We start from the raw sequence: 17,788 nt of genomic DNA on the forward strand, positions 1-17,788 counted from the left end.
TCATTTAAGGTTTAAGGTTTAAAGAGGTTTGGATAGACCACTGATGTACTATCATTTTCTCTTTTGCTCGCCAGGAAACTCATTTTTATTTTTCTATTGTTTTTGTGTTTTTGAATTTTGCGATGTTTTTGGATTTTCAGATATTGGATTTACTCCCCCTAAAATCAATAAACTAAGATAAATTTAAAACACAAAGGTATTTACAAAAATGATTTTCCGATGTTGGTTTACTCTTGTGCTTGACCTTAATGCCGTTTACCAAAATTAAGTTTTATCAGAAAAGATTTAACAAATTTTGGAAAAATGAGTTGGCATGTCGGTAAGCGGTGCGGACCATGACAACATTGATGAGTTTCATATTGAAACAATCACGTGTGAGGTGATATCCGAGATCAACGTGTCAGGTCAAAGAGTGCTGTTTGAGATAGTAATAATTCACAAAGTAGCTCAAATATCGACAAGTATAGGAGAGATTAAGAATTTAGAGGCGTATCCTGCAACTGTTCCGTGCATTGCAAGGAATCTAAGCACTCTCCCAACTGGATATCCACCTGGTGTGGACTTCAAAGTCGAATTTGCAACTACTGAGAAATCTCTTGACAGCAAAAAGGTCGTAAACCTCCGGGTCCGGCTGGTCTTCCACATTGTACCAGCGAAGGTCTTTGACTTTCTCTTTCAGAAATGGTGTGCGGATGTTCAATCCATGCAAAGGCATCGGCACACATTTCACTTCATTCGTTCCTGAGGACCCGATCAAAAACCATAATGACCAAATTTTGGCACGTTCTTCATTTGGTCAAATTTCGCAACTTCATTCAGCCACATTTCCTTTTTCTTTTCTCTCTCTCCATCAAAGGCAACAATTTCTTCTGTCGCCTATCTTGTGCAAGGACATTCCACTATCAACAATCCTAAGACTATCAATAGTTCCTCCTGGAACTTCCTGCACACTCATTCAGAGATTAGTTGGAGAGAGGGACCCAAGCCATTGTGGTCTTGGGTCTTCCATTTTCATCAATGACAATAACTTCTTGTCTTTGATGGTTTGTAAATTGTGATGGTCCCCCTGATTCAGTAACCGATTTAGGTTTCCATGTCTGTTTTGTTTTATCAGTGTCATTCTTTAAAATTTTAACTTCATTACAGTTTGAAGTTTTTGAATTTGTTGATTTTACAGAAACAGATTGTTTTTGAACCACATCGGTTTTAATTGCTTTTTCAATCCTTTTGACCTGTTGGCGTTTCTGCTTCTTCTCCCTTTCTTTTACAAGTCGGGGATCTTGTTTTGTGGAAACAGAAGGCTTACGGTCAGTGTGATCACGGGGAGCATCAACCTTTTCTTTCTGCTTATGAAGATAAGGGCAATTTCGAATTATATGCCCAATGGTTCCACACTCAAAACATGATCTTCGTTCAACATACCTCGAAGAATCATGTGTTCTCTTAGCCGATGATGTTGAACTTTGTGAACCCGAGGTACTAGGCTGTGAACTGTTTTGCTCATTTCTTTTCAAAACAGTAGCTTTCTTGACAAAATCTAAGTTAGATTTATTTTCAAACGTTTCAATTTTGTCCGTTCCCGTCGATTTCACAAAGTTAACATTTTTCTTCTTCTTTTGATTCGGCTTCTTCTGGACTTGAGCCGGTGCCTTTCCTTTGGGCTTGGTGTGACTTTGCTGTCTTGGCATTGCTGGTAATTTCTTGTTGCCAAATTGTTTTCGAACTTCAGCCTTTGGGATTGGAGGACACTGTGTAACTGTAACATGTGGTCCTTTCTTCCCCAAAAACTTACTTGTCGAATTTTCAAAGACTTTATCGATTAAGGATTGATTAACGTTCTTAATAGGAAAATCTTTGTCTGAGTAAATTTTATCATCACCAACCAAAGTGTACAGCAAGGTCACACTCTCCGACTCCTTCTCAGACGAGGACTCAGTTGCAACAGTCTTAGCGGGTGTGGCAGGGGGATCACATAGAATGTGATTCTCAAGAGGTATGTCCTCATTTTTTACTACCGCATCAGACTTTGCTGGGACAGTATTATCAGATTCATCATCAGACGAATTAGCATCCTCAATCACAACTGGAGGATCCTGTTTCTGTTCAGCAGTTACAGATGTATCTGCTGACACATTTGAATCTGAGGATACTTCTTTCTGGTATCCGAGTCCTGCTGCAAACTCCTTCACATCAAGAGGAACAGATGGTTCGAAGAACACTCTATCCTCCTCATCAGGCATGGCATCATAATTGTGTCTGACTGGTGGTGGACATTTTTTGTATCCTATGCATGTGACATCCCGTTTTTCTTTCTGAACGTCAATGATGTGATCCAACACGTAGCTAGAGCTCAAATAGCTGTCTAGCTTGAGTTGGATTGCCTCACTTTCCGTTTTTACACAGACCATTTCTTTTTGCATTGCCTCAAGACGTGAGATGTACAAATTAATGTCCGTTTGTTTTCTGGAAACCATTTTAGTCAATTCAGTTTTATCTTTCTTTAATGTCTCAATCATTGACTTAAATTCCTTTTCATGGTTTTCATAAAACATATTGGCTTCTGTGCATTTTGAAAGATCCACAGTCAACTTCTGATTGTGGATGAATGTCACATCATATTTTTCTTGCAAAGCCTCGTGTTTGCTTTGCAATGCACACCACTCATCATTCAAGGAACCATGTTTGTCTTGCAAGTCAAACAAACTAGCTTGTAAAGCATCATGTTTGGCTTGCAACTCAGACATGTTTGCCTCCAACTCAACACACTTAGCCTGCAAGCTATCACAGTTATCACAGTTTACAGCAATGGGTTCATCGACACATACCTGACTTGAAGAACTGTCGACATTAGCCATAAAGGCTGAATGGAGAGAAGACGAAGTACAAGCAGCTTGATCCACCAGAACAGATCTTCTTTGAGTTTCTGCTGCAGCTTCCTCCAAAAGTTCATCAATATCAGCATCAACTGAGACACCAGATGTCTCACCCATATTCTCATCGCCTGACCTAGATGAATCTTCATCAACACTCCTGCTGTACCCAGAAGAGTCTTCATCTTCAGAAGATTCACCACCACTGGCGGAAGATTCTCTGCCACTGGTGTTAACTACATCCTTCACAACTTGAGCAAAGCAAGCTGTACCATTAGGAGCATCACCACCAAACTGGATTGACCAGTCGCAACCTTCATCCATCTGAACTACAAGTGCCCGGTTGGCTTGATTGTTGACAGGCACTAAAGTACGTTCATTATTTCTGTTCTGGTTCTGCTGGTTGCCCTGGTTTCTGAAGGGGTTCTGGTTTCCATGCTGTGCTGGCTTTGCACATTCCCGTTTAAAGTGACCCCGTTCACCACAGTTGAAGCACTTTACAGCTTGCTTATCGAACCCATACTTGGTGTCTCGCTTACTTTCCAAGCTGGTTCTTCCAGTACTTTCCATCCAATCCTTTGCTCTTCTTACAGCACTTGCAAAGGCCCACTTGATATCCATCAAGTCCATCTCTTCTTTATCTATCTGCCGATAGTCTTCCTGTGTCAGATTAATGTTGCCAATCTGACCTTCTATCAACCCACAGTACGCGCTCACTATAGTGTTAAGTAGCTCCATGTGTTCCTTGGCTACTTCTACACTGACTTTGGAGAAGCTTGAAGTGTCGAGCTGTACTGTATTTGGCTTTGATTGTTGACCAGCAGATGATGTTCCTCCATAACATGCACGTTGTTGTTGAGCAGGAGGAGGTGGAGGTGGTTGGATTGGATTTCCAAATATGTCTGTGGTGGGAGGTGGCTTAACAGGAACTTGTATTGGATTGCCAAAACAATCTGTACTTGTGACAAACGCCGTTTGAATTGGAGCATGTGAACCAGTTCTTGCAGACGAAGAGCTGGAAGTTCCATAATACATTTCTGGATTCTGTGGCAATGGAACTCTCTTCGCCTTCAATGTTTCCTCCTGATCCTTGTTTTCCAAAAGCTGCACGAAGTCGTTAAAACTTGTAGTTCTCAACGCTCCGTTATACTTAAGGATTTCCAAGAAACTACTCCATTGCGGAGGTAAGGCATCAGCAAACTTCTTTACCACCTCTGCTTGAGTTGTTGTAACTCCAAAATTGTTCAATTCAGTAAGCAGGTGATAGAAACGACTTGTCATGTCTCCCAGAGACTCCTTATCCAGGCAAGCGAAGCTGTCAAATTCTTTCTTGAGTAGATCATGACGCAGCTGACGTGTTGCTTCATTTCCTACTCCTCTTGTTTTCAACCCGTCCCACAACTTCTTAGTTGTCTTGAAGCTGACAAACTGGTGATAAATATCCTTGCTCAAAGCCTGGGTGAGAATGGCGTATGCTTTCTTTTCCAGATCATACGTTTTCTTTTTATCTTCGGGAAGATCAGCAAATGACGCAGTCTCTGAAGCAGCAACCTCTATGGCTTGATCGAAATCTGTGGTGAAACGTATCCACAGTTCCGTATTTTGACCAAGAACATATGTTTTAAACCTCTCAGCCCATCCTGGATATTCATTTAAACTCATCAGTTTTGGGGGTCGATTCAAACTTCCTGTTTCGCTTTCGCTTAATAAGATACTTTGTACACTCGGAGCTTGACCCGTTACTAATGCCCATTGATTTGATGGTAAAGCATTTGCTTGTGAAGATGTAGATACTGGAGATTCGGCCCATGATGGTGATAGACTTGTACACGTGTATTTTCCACTATCAGGAGCCGGTGTACCCCACCATGAAGGAGTAACTCCTGAACTTGTATATTTACCACTGTCTGGGGCAGGATTCCACCAACTCGGATTCATGATTGATAAGCAAAATAAATGCTAAGTGAATAATCCGAAAGATAACACAGCCGAAGGATCCTGTTTCGAAAGATCTGAAATCACAGAAACTTGTTAACAATGAACTGACCACAATCGAAAGATCAACTATTGTTCGAAGGATCAACAGTACTCGAAAGATTACTGTTGAATCTTGAACAATAATTTTGAAAGATTCAAGAACTCGAAGGATTCCCTTTTGAAAGATCCTTATCTTTCGAGTCAAATCCCTATCTTTCGGACACTTATCTTTCGAATAGCTAACTTCCGAAGGATCACACTTGTTCGAATGATCAACAGTGTTCGAAGGATCACTGTTGACTTTCGAGCACTGGCTTCGAAAGACTCAAAATCTCGAAAGATTCACACTTGAAAGATCCTTATCTTTCGAGATAAAACAACTATCTTTCGAAAAGATTCCCTGATCGAAAGATATGTTTCGAACTTCGAAGGACTACTCGAAAGATGTTTATCTATCGAGCTGTCACTGATCGAAGGATGGTCTGTCGATGTCGAAGGATATCTTTCGATGTCGAAGGATATCTTTCGAATGTGCACTGACACACTGACACAGATGTGACGGGTTGGTGAAAAGGTGATGGGTTGGTAAGTCAACTTTCGGCAAAAGGGTATGGCAGGCTGACAACTTTCCTACCAACCACGATTTTCAAACAAGAACTTACCCAAAATGGTAAATTTAACCCAGAAACCGGTGACCGGAACCTTAACCGGAATATGCCGGAAATCACCAAAACACTCAAAAACAGGTTTCTAAGTTACCCAACCCCACTTTAAACACTCCCGGTTAGTTTAGACACGTTTTTACTCGAAGAAAATGCAAGAAACTAAGTAAAAACAGGTGCAAAACCAAGTGTTTCAACACACCAAAACTTGTAAAAACCCGGTTTTAAACAAGGTAAAGAGCGAGGCTCTGATACCACTTGTAGGTCCCTTTTCGCGGAGGATTACGAACCTAAACCTTGTTATACAAACCTACTAGCGAGTGCGGAATCCAAGCTAGCAAGCAAACCGAGTTAGTAGCAAGTAGAGAAACAAACACACAAGTTCACCGATTAACACAACTTGTATTAATGCAATGAGGGTTCGGTTACAAGCTCAATGTTTACAGAAATGTTCTATAAACTCTCTAAGTGTGTGTGTGAGTTTTGGACAGAATGCTCTCAAGGCTATCTCTCGGAGAGGTGTGTTCTATCTGTCTGTCCTGCCTAAAACTCAACACTGCATGGGTATATATATACCCAGCCTAGCATGCCTGATCGAAGGATCTGATAGATGGTCCGAAGGATCATCTATCGAAGACCAAGTATTCGAAAGATCATCAAGGACCTCGAAAGATTACCTTTCAAGGTCTATGATTCGAACCATATCTTTCGATGAGGTCGAAGGATCCACATTATCCTTCGACCTCTTATCCTTCGATACAGAACATCTTTCAACTGTTGACTAAGTCAAACCAGGAGGACGGTTGACTTTGTCAACTTACAGGACTGATAAGGACATCGTTTACATACAGACCGAATACAGACAAAGTACAGACACAAGTGCACCAACATCATCAAAGTAAACCGAATATGGGAACATATATGTATGGTTGGAAACATGATCCTAATGTGGATTTATATACGAATAAAGATTCAGGTTCAGTCCCTTCATGTGCTTAGTCTCCCACACCCTCATCCTCACCCCCATCCTCATCAACTCTATCCCTAGTGAGTTTAATTGTGAAAATTTCTTATAAGCAAAAGGGTTCAGTACCATCTTCAAAAATCAAGCTTTGGGATAAATCTACTGTCGATTGTGATCCGACAGTTCAGTTGGAGAACAGTGGTCAAACAAGAACGGCGTTTTATGCTGAAATTGTCAAGAATGTCAGCGATAGTGAGTCCTCGGGAAATGATGACAGTTTTGAACATGGCAGTAGTTCAGTTGATGATGTTATAAGTTCAAACGAGGATGGATCTAATTGTGAATCATCGATGGAGGTTGTTGATTCTGAGGGAAATGGGTCAATATCTGAGGGTGAATCAAGTCAGATATGTGTCGATGAACCAAGTGCTGATAGGTGTGATAGTTGTGTTGAGTTAAATGCTAAATTATCCGATTTTCAAAGCAAATTATTAGATTTGTAAAGCAAATATGACAATTTGCAAGGCAAGTATGACCTGACATTTATCCACAATCAAAGTTTGATCGTGGATCTTTCAAAGTGTACAAAGGCCAACATGTTTCATAAAAATCATGAAAATGAGTTTAAAAAGGTAATTGACACATTAAAAGAAGATAATTCCGAGCTAAAGAAAATGGTTTCAAGAAAGCAAACTGTAATAAATAATTACATCAATAGGCTCGAGGAAACACAAAAAGAATTTGCCCGTGTTAAGTGTGAAAGTGAGGCGATCCAGCTTAAGTTAGACAATTATTCAAACTCGAGGTATGTGCTGGATCACATCATTGACATACAGAAAAAGAAAGAAGATGTCACGTGTATCGGATATAAGAAATGTCCTCCACCTGTTAGACACGATTATACTGCACTGCCTGATGAGGAGGATAAGCCTCACTTTGAGCCATCTGTTCCATTAGACGTTGAGGAATTCGTAGCTGGGCTCGGTTACAAAAAGGAAGTATCATCAGATTCGGATGTATTAGCAGATACGAAAGTATCAACTGCTGAACAAAATCAGGATCCTCTAGTCATTGTTGAGGATGATGATTCTTCAGATGATGAATCCGATGATACTAACTCAGCACAGTCTGATGCGATAATCAAAGAAGAGGACATACCTCTCGGGAATCACATTCTTTGTGATACTCCGACAAAACGGGGTGTGACTGCTCCTGTTGAGATTGTTGAAGCTCATGTTGAAACCTGTGAAAGCGCGAACTTGCTTTATACGTTGATTAGTTCCGACAAAGTTTACTCAAACAAAGATTTTCCCATTAAAAATGTTAATCAATCCTTCATTGATAAAGTGTTTGAGGATTCAACCAGTAAGTTTTTGGGAAAGTCGAGCCCAAGAGTTGTAGTAACTCAGTGTACTCCTATCCCAAAAGCCGAAGTTCGGAAACAATATGGAAATAAAAAACTTCCAGTTCGACAAAAGCAAAATCACGCTAATCAAGGAAAGAGAAAGGGCCAAAGAGCTCAAAATAAGAAAAAGCTTCAAAAGATAAACTTCGTGAAGTCTCGAGGGACTGATAAAATTGAATCTTTTGAAAACAAATCCAACACGTATTTTGTTATGCAAAACAAAATTTTGAAAAGAAACTGTCAAAACAACTACACACAACATACAAACTGTTCTGATGTAGGACCAAGTACCTCAAGATCACGAAGTTCATCATCAAGCTCCTACAGTTATGATACTCCGAGGTTTGTTGAGCGGAGATCATGTTTTAAATGCGGTGAGTATGGGCACATTGTCAGAAACTGTCCATATCTCACCAACGGAAAGGAAAAAGTTGATGCCCCCCGTGGTAACTGTTACCATAAAAGATCTGTTTCACCAAAATAGGACCCTCGTCTTGTTAAACAACGGAAAATGAAACAGAAAAAGAAATAAAGAAAAGAAACTGAAAAGGTTTTAAAACCAGAGGTTATCCAAACACAGTCTGTTAAGTTAGAAGTTAAAAATGAAAAACAAAAAAACAGATTTGGAAACCAAAACCAGTAACTGTTTCAGGGGGAGCTACATCAATTCCGAATTATCGGGAAATGGATGTCACAATTCTCGATGATGATGGACGACCCAAGTCTGTGAAGGCTTGGGTCCCCTCTCCAACTAATCTCTGAATGAGTGTGCAGGATGTTCCAGGAGGAACTGTTGATAGTCTTAGGATTGTTGATAGTGGAGCGTCCATGCACAAGATCGGCGACATAAGGCTTCGAAACATTGTTACTTCTAGGTGTATATTGTTGCCTTTGATGGAGAGAGAAAATGAAAAGAAGAAAAAATGTCCGATGAAGGAATGATGGTGAGAATGTGGTTAAATGAAGTTGAAAAATTCGACAAGATGACAAATTTGCCAAAATTAGATTGTTGAAGGTTTTGATCGGGTCAAGAGGATAGATTAAATTGAAATGTACGCGCCTGCAGCACGTCGAAAGCTTTTCGAAGATTTATGGTGATGCGTGTGTAGTGTAATATATTTTAGATGTATATTTAAGCCCCTTTTTACACTTTTAGCCAAGTTTTAAATTTATAAAACACGATATTTACTAACACTAAACACACATATGGGCAAGTGCACCCATCGTGGACGTAGTATAGTGTTGGTAAGATACCGAGGTCGTCCAAGGACACAAGAGCTTTTAATATCGGTTTATCCTCAACGTCTAATCAAATCTAAAATTGAGAAAAATGTTTTAAACTAAGAAAAATAAAAACTAACTAAATGCTGAAAAATAAAATAAAATAAAAACAGATAGACAAGATGAATCACTTGGATCCGACACGTGTGTTAGTATAACCTTTGATTATTTTCGCACTTTTGCACTTGTTTAAGAGATTATCTTAGTTATTGTAGTAGGCCCCTCTTTTGAAGGCGACGTTACCCTCAACCCAGTAGTTTGAGTCAGCAAGGATACAATCCTAAAGGGTCGGATTATTGAAAGATAATGAATTAAGTTATTAATGCAAATTGTGGTAGGCCCCGCTTTCGGCGGTGACGTTACCCTCGGCTAAGTAGTCTGAGTCAGCAGGGATACAGTCCTAAATAGCCGGGTTATAGTATTAATAGTAGTTAACTTATGAGGGGGTCAAAGAGTTTGGATCCCCGCCATCCAATACCTATGGGCATTGAAGGAGATCCTACTAAATTTGACCCAGGTCCCAAGCAGGACCTCTAAACGCTGAACAAGGGCAAGACCCTTACCAAACCGTTCCCTTAACCCCCGACCAGGTAGCCAACATACCTCCATATAGACCGTGGAGATATGAATGGTGAAAATCTTTTATTTTATATAGACAGTAAAATAATGCCAAGACACCACGGACAAACGATAAGGAAAGATCACCTTCAACATAAGTAACTAGTTATTAAAGTCATTAATACAAAACCAAATAAAAAGTGCAAAAGATTAAAAATAAAAAGTATTATACTAAACACTTGTCTTCACCAAGTGATGTAAGAGACTTAGGCAAACATGGCCTTGATTGTCAAGAACTCTTACGATCAATCTTGGATCCCGAGACGACTCACACACTCTGTGATAGACAATGGATGATGGTGGTGGATGATGGTGTTATGGTGGTGGTGGGTGGTGGATGAAGTGTGAGAGAGGTGGTGTGCCAAGGGATGAGATGGAATGAAACCAAGCACCCCTATTTATAGGCTGAATAGAAGGCTGGGCACGGCCCCGTGTCCGCTGGACACGCCCCCGTGCCCGTCTGACATTCTCTCTCTTCATTAATTGTAATTCGCAATTACAATTAATGCGCCTGCTGTACTTTCACCACGCCCCCGTGCCCGCTGGACACGGTCCCGTGGTGGGCAATGGAAGCTTCTACTGGTTTGTCTTTTCTGCTGCTTCTTGGGCACGGCCCCGTGTTCGCTGAACACGGGGCGTGTTCAGTCTTCTGTTTTCTCTTCTTTGCCTTGGGAGGTGCCGTTGAGGGTCCGGGCGGTCTACTTTTATTCCTTTTCTTGTATTTATGCTAGAATTAGTTGTCTTTTTGCTTCTTTTGTGATTTTGAGCTCATTTCATCCTGAAAATACAAAAGAAAGACAAAAACACTCTTTTTCCAACATTAGTACTTAAAAAGGGTTAGTTTTATGCCTTAATTGATGTGATTTATATGTTGCATTTTATACACATCAAATACCCCCACACTTGAACTTTTGCTTGTCCTCAAGCAAAACTCTTTTAAATGTGGCTTACACTCCCAAATGGAATAGGTAGAAGAGAAAGTTTTTAGCTTGTCCTAGAGTGTCGGGAATCCAAGGTCTTTGTAAGTTTTATTTTTATTTATTTACAATCCTATTCGTTATGATTTATTTTGAACGTTTCATAAGATAAATTACTTATTTGGGCATAGCATGCCTTATTAAAATTCCATTTATATACAAGTTCACATACCTCGCGGGGGATCACTCAACACTCGGCCGAAGGTGTAATTTTTAGTGAATCACTCGAGAGCGGCATTGAACTTACGCCTTCCATAGGCTTGTCAAGCAATCAATCCTCCTCCTTTTTAACTTTTTACCTTTGTAAATATCAAGAGGACTTTTGGGGTGAAGGGTTAGGCTTTGGTTAAAGGTGGTTGGTTGGGTTAGTTAGAAAAAAGGGCGAAAATCGTAAAAAGCGTCGGTTTTCGTGACATACCTTGTTTTTAGTGACTTTTTATTTTGAAGTATTTCTCCAAACAAGCTTTTATATAGCTTTTGTTTGTTTTTTACTTCATCATTGTTTGTTTTTTTTTTTTTCATCACATAAAAAAGGCGAGTTTACAAAAAACCGAGCTTGTTACTAAAATAAAGGGTGAAAAATAAAAAGGGTTTTTGGTGGGTAAAAAGGGCTCTGGGGTAATGAAATGAAAGGTTTAGGCTCAAAGGGGCTATCTAGGGGGATTTTGGGTAGGTGGTAAAAAAAATGAAAAATAATGGGTTAGAAAGAAAAATATGGTTAGTCCTAATGCCTCCATCACTTACTTACTTGGGTTTAAGTTGGTAAGGACCGGGAATGTATTGTCGTGGCAAGTTCTAGAGTTGTAAGAACCAAGCGGCTATTCACACAAGAAACGAAAAATGAGCATTTAGTCTAAATATGTATATCTTTATGCTCAATAAAGGCTCAAAACTCACTTTTTTGGGAATGGGTTTTTAATGTGATCAAGTATATATAATCGAATTTTTTAACTAGACTTGTTATGCCGTTTCGTAATTTTCTTATGTTGGTTCTTTGTTATCACGACGCTATCGGTTGTAAATTTGTAAAAATATAACCTTTTTAGAACTTGTTATTTCCAACTTAGACTAAGACAAGTAAATGATGAAAAAAAAAATGAAAAAGTTTTTTGAAAAAAATTTGGGGTGTTTAGCGGTTCCAATAGAGTTTTGTGTAAGGCTTGTATTTAGGATTTGCAAAATTCAAGGTTTTAGCATTCCCCCCACACTTAAATTACACATTGTCCTCAATGTGTCCAAAAATAAGGTTTTTGGTTGATTAGAATGTGTAAAAGTAGGTTAAAAAGCAAAGATTTATGTTACTGGCATCCTGGACACGGCCCTGTGGTGACCGGGCACGGCCCCGTGGTCAGGTGCCAGTAACGAAAATTAAAGAATTAAAACAGAAGCCTGGACACGGGGGCGTGTCCGCTGAACACGGCCCGTGTCCAGTTACCTGAACTTGGTGTTTTTCTACAGGTGGCTCAGCACGGGGTCGTGTTGGTTGGGCACGGCCCGTGTTGAGCCTTCTGTGATGGAGATTTGTGTCGGGTTACTCTGTTCTTCGTGCATGGGTCCATTTTTCTCGTTCCCCTTTTCATCCATTACCACCATGAGTGTGTTTTATTTTGCAAAATAAAACTAAAAGATTAAACTAAACTAAGGATAGTTCCGCGGAATGCCTCCGTGGTGCGCCACGTTTATAAGGGTCCTTGGCTAGACCCAATGCGAGGTTATATGTTTTCTGAGTGGGATGTCTGGCGTCCCATGTTACACCGTCGGAGAGCAGCATCCAAGCTTGAATCAATAACCTTCATGTAATTGACCGGGTCGTCGTCCTCTATTCTCTTCCCAACCCCGAACTTCACTTCATCATCCCCGTACCTCAAGGTGAGTGTCCCATCATTCATATCCACCACTGCTTGGGCGGTGGCAAGGAAGGGTCTCCCTAGTATAAGGGGGACCTCGGTGTCTTCCTCCATATCGAGTATGACAAAGTCAGCTGGATAAACGAATCTGCTTACCTTTACCAAGACATTTTTGATGACACCTTGTGGGAGTTTGACGGATCGATCGGCTAACTGTATGCTCATTTTTGTAGGGCTTGTGGTTCCTAAGCCGAGTCTTTTGAACATTGATGAGGGCATGAGGTTAATGCTAGCCCCAAGGTCGGCTAAGGCATTACGAACGGGTGATTCCCCTATTGAGCAAGGAATCGTGAAGCTTCCGGGATCGATTTTCTTTTGGGGAAGTTTATTGAGTACAAGGGCAGAGCATTCTTCGCCTAAATTGACTAATTGCAAGTTTTCAATTTTCTTTTTATGTGTAAGGAAGTCCCTCATGAATTTAGAGTACTTGGGCATTTGAGTTAGGACTTCGATAAAAGGAATATTGACATGCAATTGTTTTAACAGACTTTCGAACTTGGCGAATTGCTCATTGGTCTTTTGACGAATTAACCTACCGGGGTATGGAACTCGAGGAGCCTTGGTAGGCTCTGGTGACGGAGGGGAGTCTTTTTCCTGCAGAGGTGTGGGTACTGTTTCCTCCGTTGGTGGCAGCACTTCTGCAGGCCCTACGGTGCGGTTCCGTAGTGTGATGAGGTGAACTTGTGCTTTTGGGTTTGTTTCGGTATTGCTAGGTAATGCGCCTTGCGGTCTCTCGGAAAAATTTTGAGCTATTTGATTTAATTGTTTTTCTATGTTTTGAATACTAGCTTGTTGATTTCTAAAATTTGATTCTAATTGTAGAAATCTTTCCGAGTTTTTCTTATCAGTGTCAGAGACGAGGCGAGATATCGTATCTTCGAGCCTTTCTCGTCCACTTTGTTGAGTGAAATTTTGTGACTCATTTCTTGGTTGCTGAAAGTTTGTTCGTTGGGTTTGTTGGTTACTACTATTGCCGGGTTCCCTCCAACCAAGGTTTGGGTGGTTTCGCCATCCTTGGTTGTAAGTTCCCGTTGGGGGACCTGACGGCCTAGGTCTATTATCAATGTAGTTTACCATTTCTTGTTGATCGTCTGTTTCTTTCATGCAACTCCAATTTTCATGCGACCCACCACACCCTTCACAAGCCATAACCGAGACTGTTTTTGTCATTTCCAATTTTTTTATCTTTGAAGAACGGGCCTCGATTTGGGCTTGTAAAGAAGTGCTTTCATCGACCTTATGGGCGCCCGGGGCGATAGACTTATTTCCCCGGGGGGTGTGCCATTGAAAATTGGTTTGAGCAATTTCCTCAATTTGATTATATATTTCGTGTGGGCGTCGATTACCTAAAAGTCCCCCGGAGCTAGAATCAAGTGTCTGCCTAGTGTGTGGCAACAATCCATTATAGAAAGTGGATACTTGTTGCCATATTGCGAGGCCGTGATGGGGACACTTGCGTAATAGCTCCTTGAACCTTTCCCAAGTTTCATATAAGGATTCCCCGTCCTCTTGTGAATATGTATTAATTTCAGCCATTAACTTAGCAGTTTTAGCAGGAGGGAAATACTTATATAGAAATTTTTGGGCTAGTTCATCCCAGGTGTGTGTTTACCGATCCAGCTGGGAGGGCGTTGAGCCAAGCTTTCGCTCGGTCTTTTAGTGAGAAGGGAAACATACGGAGGCGAATGGCGTCGTTTGATGCTCCATTGATCCGAAAGGTATCACATATTTCCAAGAAATTAGTTATATGTAGATGGGGATCCTCGTCCGCAAGCCCGTGGAAGGTTGCGGAGTTTTGGAGCATTTGTATCAAATGTGGCCGAAGTTCGAAGTTATTGGCTTCGACATTCGGAGCATTGATAGCGGCGCCTAGATTACCTACGGTGGGTCGTAGATAATCCATAAGGGTACGTTGGTCCGCCATTGGAGGTGGATCACCCGAAACCTTCTCTTGGTTTTTGGCTTTTAACCTTTTTCTGAGAAAGCGTTCGGGTTCTTCTAGTGGTTCTTTTATGTCTTTATTGGAACTGGAGCTCATACACTACGTGAGGTTGGCGTCGGGTTCCAAGTCCTGCAATAAAAACAGAAAAGAATGTTGGTCAGAAGGTTCACCACGGCCCCGTGTTGAGCGAACACGGCCCGTGGTCGGAATTTCAGTGATTGTTTTCCAGATCCCAGTTACTGGAAGTTGGACACGGCCCCGTGTTGCACCGGCACGGCCCCATGGTCAGCCTTCTGTAACTTGGAAAACAAAAACTGCCAGTAACGATGCTGGGCACGGCCCGTGTCCGACCAGGCACGGCCCCGTGCTGAGCTCTGCAGAAGCAGAAAATCTACGAAAAATCCTAAAAATTAAAGAAAAAATAAAAATATGATTAGGCCGTTGATTCCTAACTTTCTTAAAATCCTTGTGTCCCCGGCAACGGCGCCAAAAACTTGATGCGTGTGTAGTGTAATATATTTTAGATGTATATTTAAGCCCCTTTTTACACTTTTAGCCAAGTTTTAAATTTATAAAACACGATATTTACTAACACTAAACACACATATGGGCAAGTGCACCCATCGTGGACGTAGTATAGTGTTGGTAAGATACCGAGGTCGTCCAAGGACACAAGAGCTTTTAATACCGGTTTATCCTCAACGTCTAATCAAATCAAAAAGTGAGAAAAATGTTTTAAACTAAGAAAAATAAAAACTAATTAAATGCTGAAAAATAAAATAAAATAAAAACAGATAGACAAGATGAATCACTTGGATCCGACACGTGTGTTAGTATAACCTTTGATTATTTTCGCACTTTTGCACTTGTTTAAGAGATTATCTTAGTTATTGTAGTAGGCCCCTCTTTTGAAGGCGACGTTACCCTCAACCCAGTAGTTTGAGTCAGCAAGGATACAATCCTAAAAGGTCGGATTATTGAAAGATAATGAATTAAGTTATTAATACAAATTGTGGTAGGCCCCGCTTTCGGCGGTGACGTTACCCTCGGCTAAGTAGTCTGAGTCAGCAGGGATACAGTCCTAAATAGCCGGGTTATAGTATTAATAGTAGTTAACTTATGAGGGGGTCAAAGAGTTTGGATCCCCGCCATCCAATACCTATGGGCATTGAAGGAGATCCTACTAAATTTGACCCAGGTCCCAAGCAGGACCTCTAAACGCTGAACAAGGGCAAGACCCTTACCAAACCGTTCCCTTAACCCCCGACCAGGTAGCCAACATACCTCCATATAGACCGTGGAGATATGAATGGTGAAAATCTTTTATTTTATATAGACAGTAAAATAATGCCAAGACACCACGGACAAACAATAAGGAAAGATCACCTTCAACATAAGTAACTAGTTATTAAAGTCATTAATACAAAACCAAATAAAAAGTGCAAAAGATTAAAAATAAAAAGTATTATACTAAACACTTGTCTTCACCAAGTGATGTAAGAGACTTAGGCAAACATGGCCTTGATTGTCAAGAACTCTTACGATCAATCTTGGATCCCGAGAGGACTCACACACTCTATGATGGACAATGGATGATGGTGGTGGATGATGGTGTTATGGTGGTGGTGGGTGGTGGATGAAGTGTGAGAGAGGTGGTGTGCCAAGGGATGAGATGGAATGAAACCAAGCACCCCTATTTATAGGCTGAATAGAAGGCTGGGCACGGCCCCGTGTCCGCTGGACATGCCCCCGTGCCCGTCTGACATTCTCTCTCTTCATTAATTGTAATTCGCAATTACAATTAATGCGCCTGCTGTACTTTCACCACGCCCCCGTGCCCGCTGGACACGGCCCCGTGGTGGGCAATGGAAGCTTCTACTGGTTTGTCTTTTCTGCTGCTTCTTGGGCACGGCCCCGTGTTCGCTGAACACGGGGCGTGTTTAGTCTTCTGTTTTCTCTTCTTTGCCTTGGGAGGTGCCGTTGAGGGTCCGGGCGGTCTACTTTTATTCCTTTTCTTGTATTTATGCTAGAATTAGTTGTCTTTTTGCTTCTTTTGTGATTTTGAGCTCATTTCATCCTGAAAATACAAAAGAAAGACAAAAACACTCTTTTTCCAACATTAGTACTTAAAAAGGGTTAGTTTTATGCCTTAATTGATGTGATTTATATGTTGCATTTTACACACATCAATGGATTTTTCTTTCACAAGAAGTTCAAAGTCCACAAGATGAACGTGTAGTGTACATTTCTCTTCGGTGTGATTGAAGAAAATGTGTTTGTTGAACAAAACTACTGGGTGTGCGGATACCTTGGCATGGATTGATCAACTGCACACTACTTCTAAAGGAGAAAGTCAAAGACCTTTGCTGGTGCAAAAGCATGTGGAAGACATCACGTAAGGACCGACCAATGATGATGTGTACAAGCTTTCCCACTTGCTCCATTTGCCACTTACCAGCCGGACCCGGAGGTTTATCATCTTGTTGCTGTGAAGATAATTCATGATTCATTGAAGTAGCTGCAAAATCGCCTTGAAATCCACACCGGGTGGATATCCAGTTTGGGAGAGCACTCAGAGTCCTACCAATGCACGAAGTAGTTGCAGGATTACGATTTTGAATTTCTAATCTCCCCTATCCTTGTCGATATTTAAATTGCTTTATGAATTTCTAACATCTCGTAAAGCGCTCCTTGACCAGACACGTTCATCTCGAATATCACCTCACGTGATCGTTTCAACATGAAACTCGTCAATGTGTTTTGGTCCACACTGATTACCGACATGCCAACTGATTTTTCCAAAATTCGATAAATCATTTTTGAATAAATTAATTTTGGTAAACGGAATCAAGGTCAAGTAAGAGTAAAATCAACATCGAAAAATCATTTTTGAAAATATTTATTTGTGTTTTCTTAATTTCTCGTACTTTTTGCATTTTAGGGGAGTAAATTCTAAAAAATACAAAAACATCGAAAAGTTTAAAAAAAAAAAAACAATAGAAAATCAAAAATGAGTTTCCCGATGAGCAAAAGAGAAAATGATTGTACATCAGTGGTCTGTCGAAATCTATTTGAACTTAAAATGAAAAAAAAAAACGATAAGCACCTCTATATATAAGACGTATCGGTAGGCTCACAATCATTTTAAAGTGTGTAGGGTGATATAAACCTAAATCGACTAAAGA

General features: G+C 40.7%; 1 non-coding gene across 1 annotated transcript; it reads left to right on the forward strand.

Annotated features, from left to right (window-relative positions):
* Window positions 1-14,096: 14,096 nt before the first annotated feature.
* On the forward strand, window positions 14,097-14,203 carry LOC118482453. The gene has a single exon (XR_004868489.1). It is a non-coding gene; the product is annotated as a small nucleolar RNA R71 (small nucleolar RNA).
* Window positions 14,204-17,788: the final 3,585 nt, after the last annotated feature.

This window comes from Helianthus annuus, chromosome 9 (genome assembly GCF_002127325.2).
Source record: "Helianthus annuus cultivar XRQ/B chromosome 9, HanXRQr2.0-SUNRISE, whole genome shotgun sequence".
In the NCBI taxonomy this organism is placed as follows: Eukaryota; Viridiplantae; Streptophyta; class Magnoliopsida; order Asterales; family Asteraceae; genus Helianthus; species Helianthus annuus.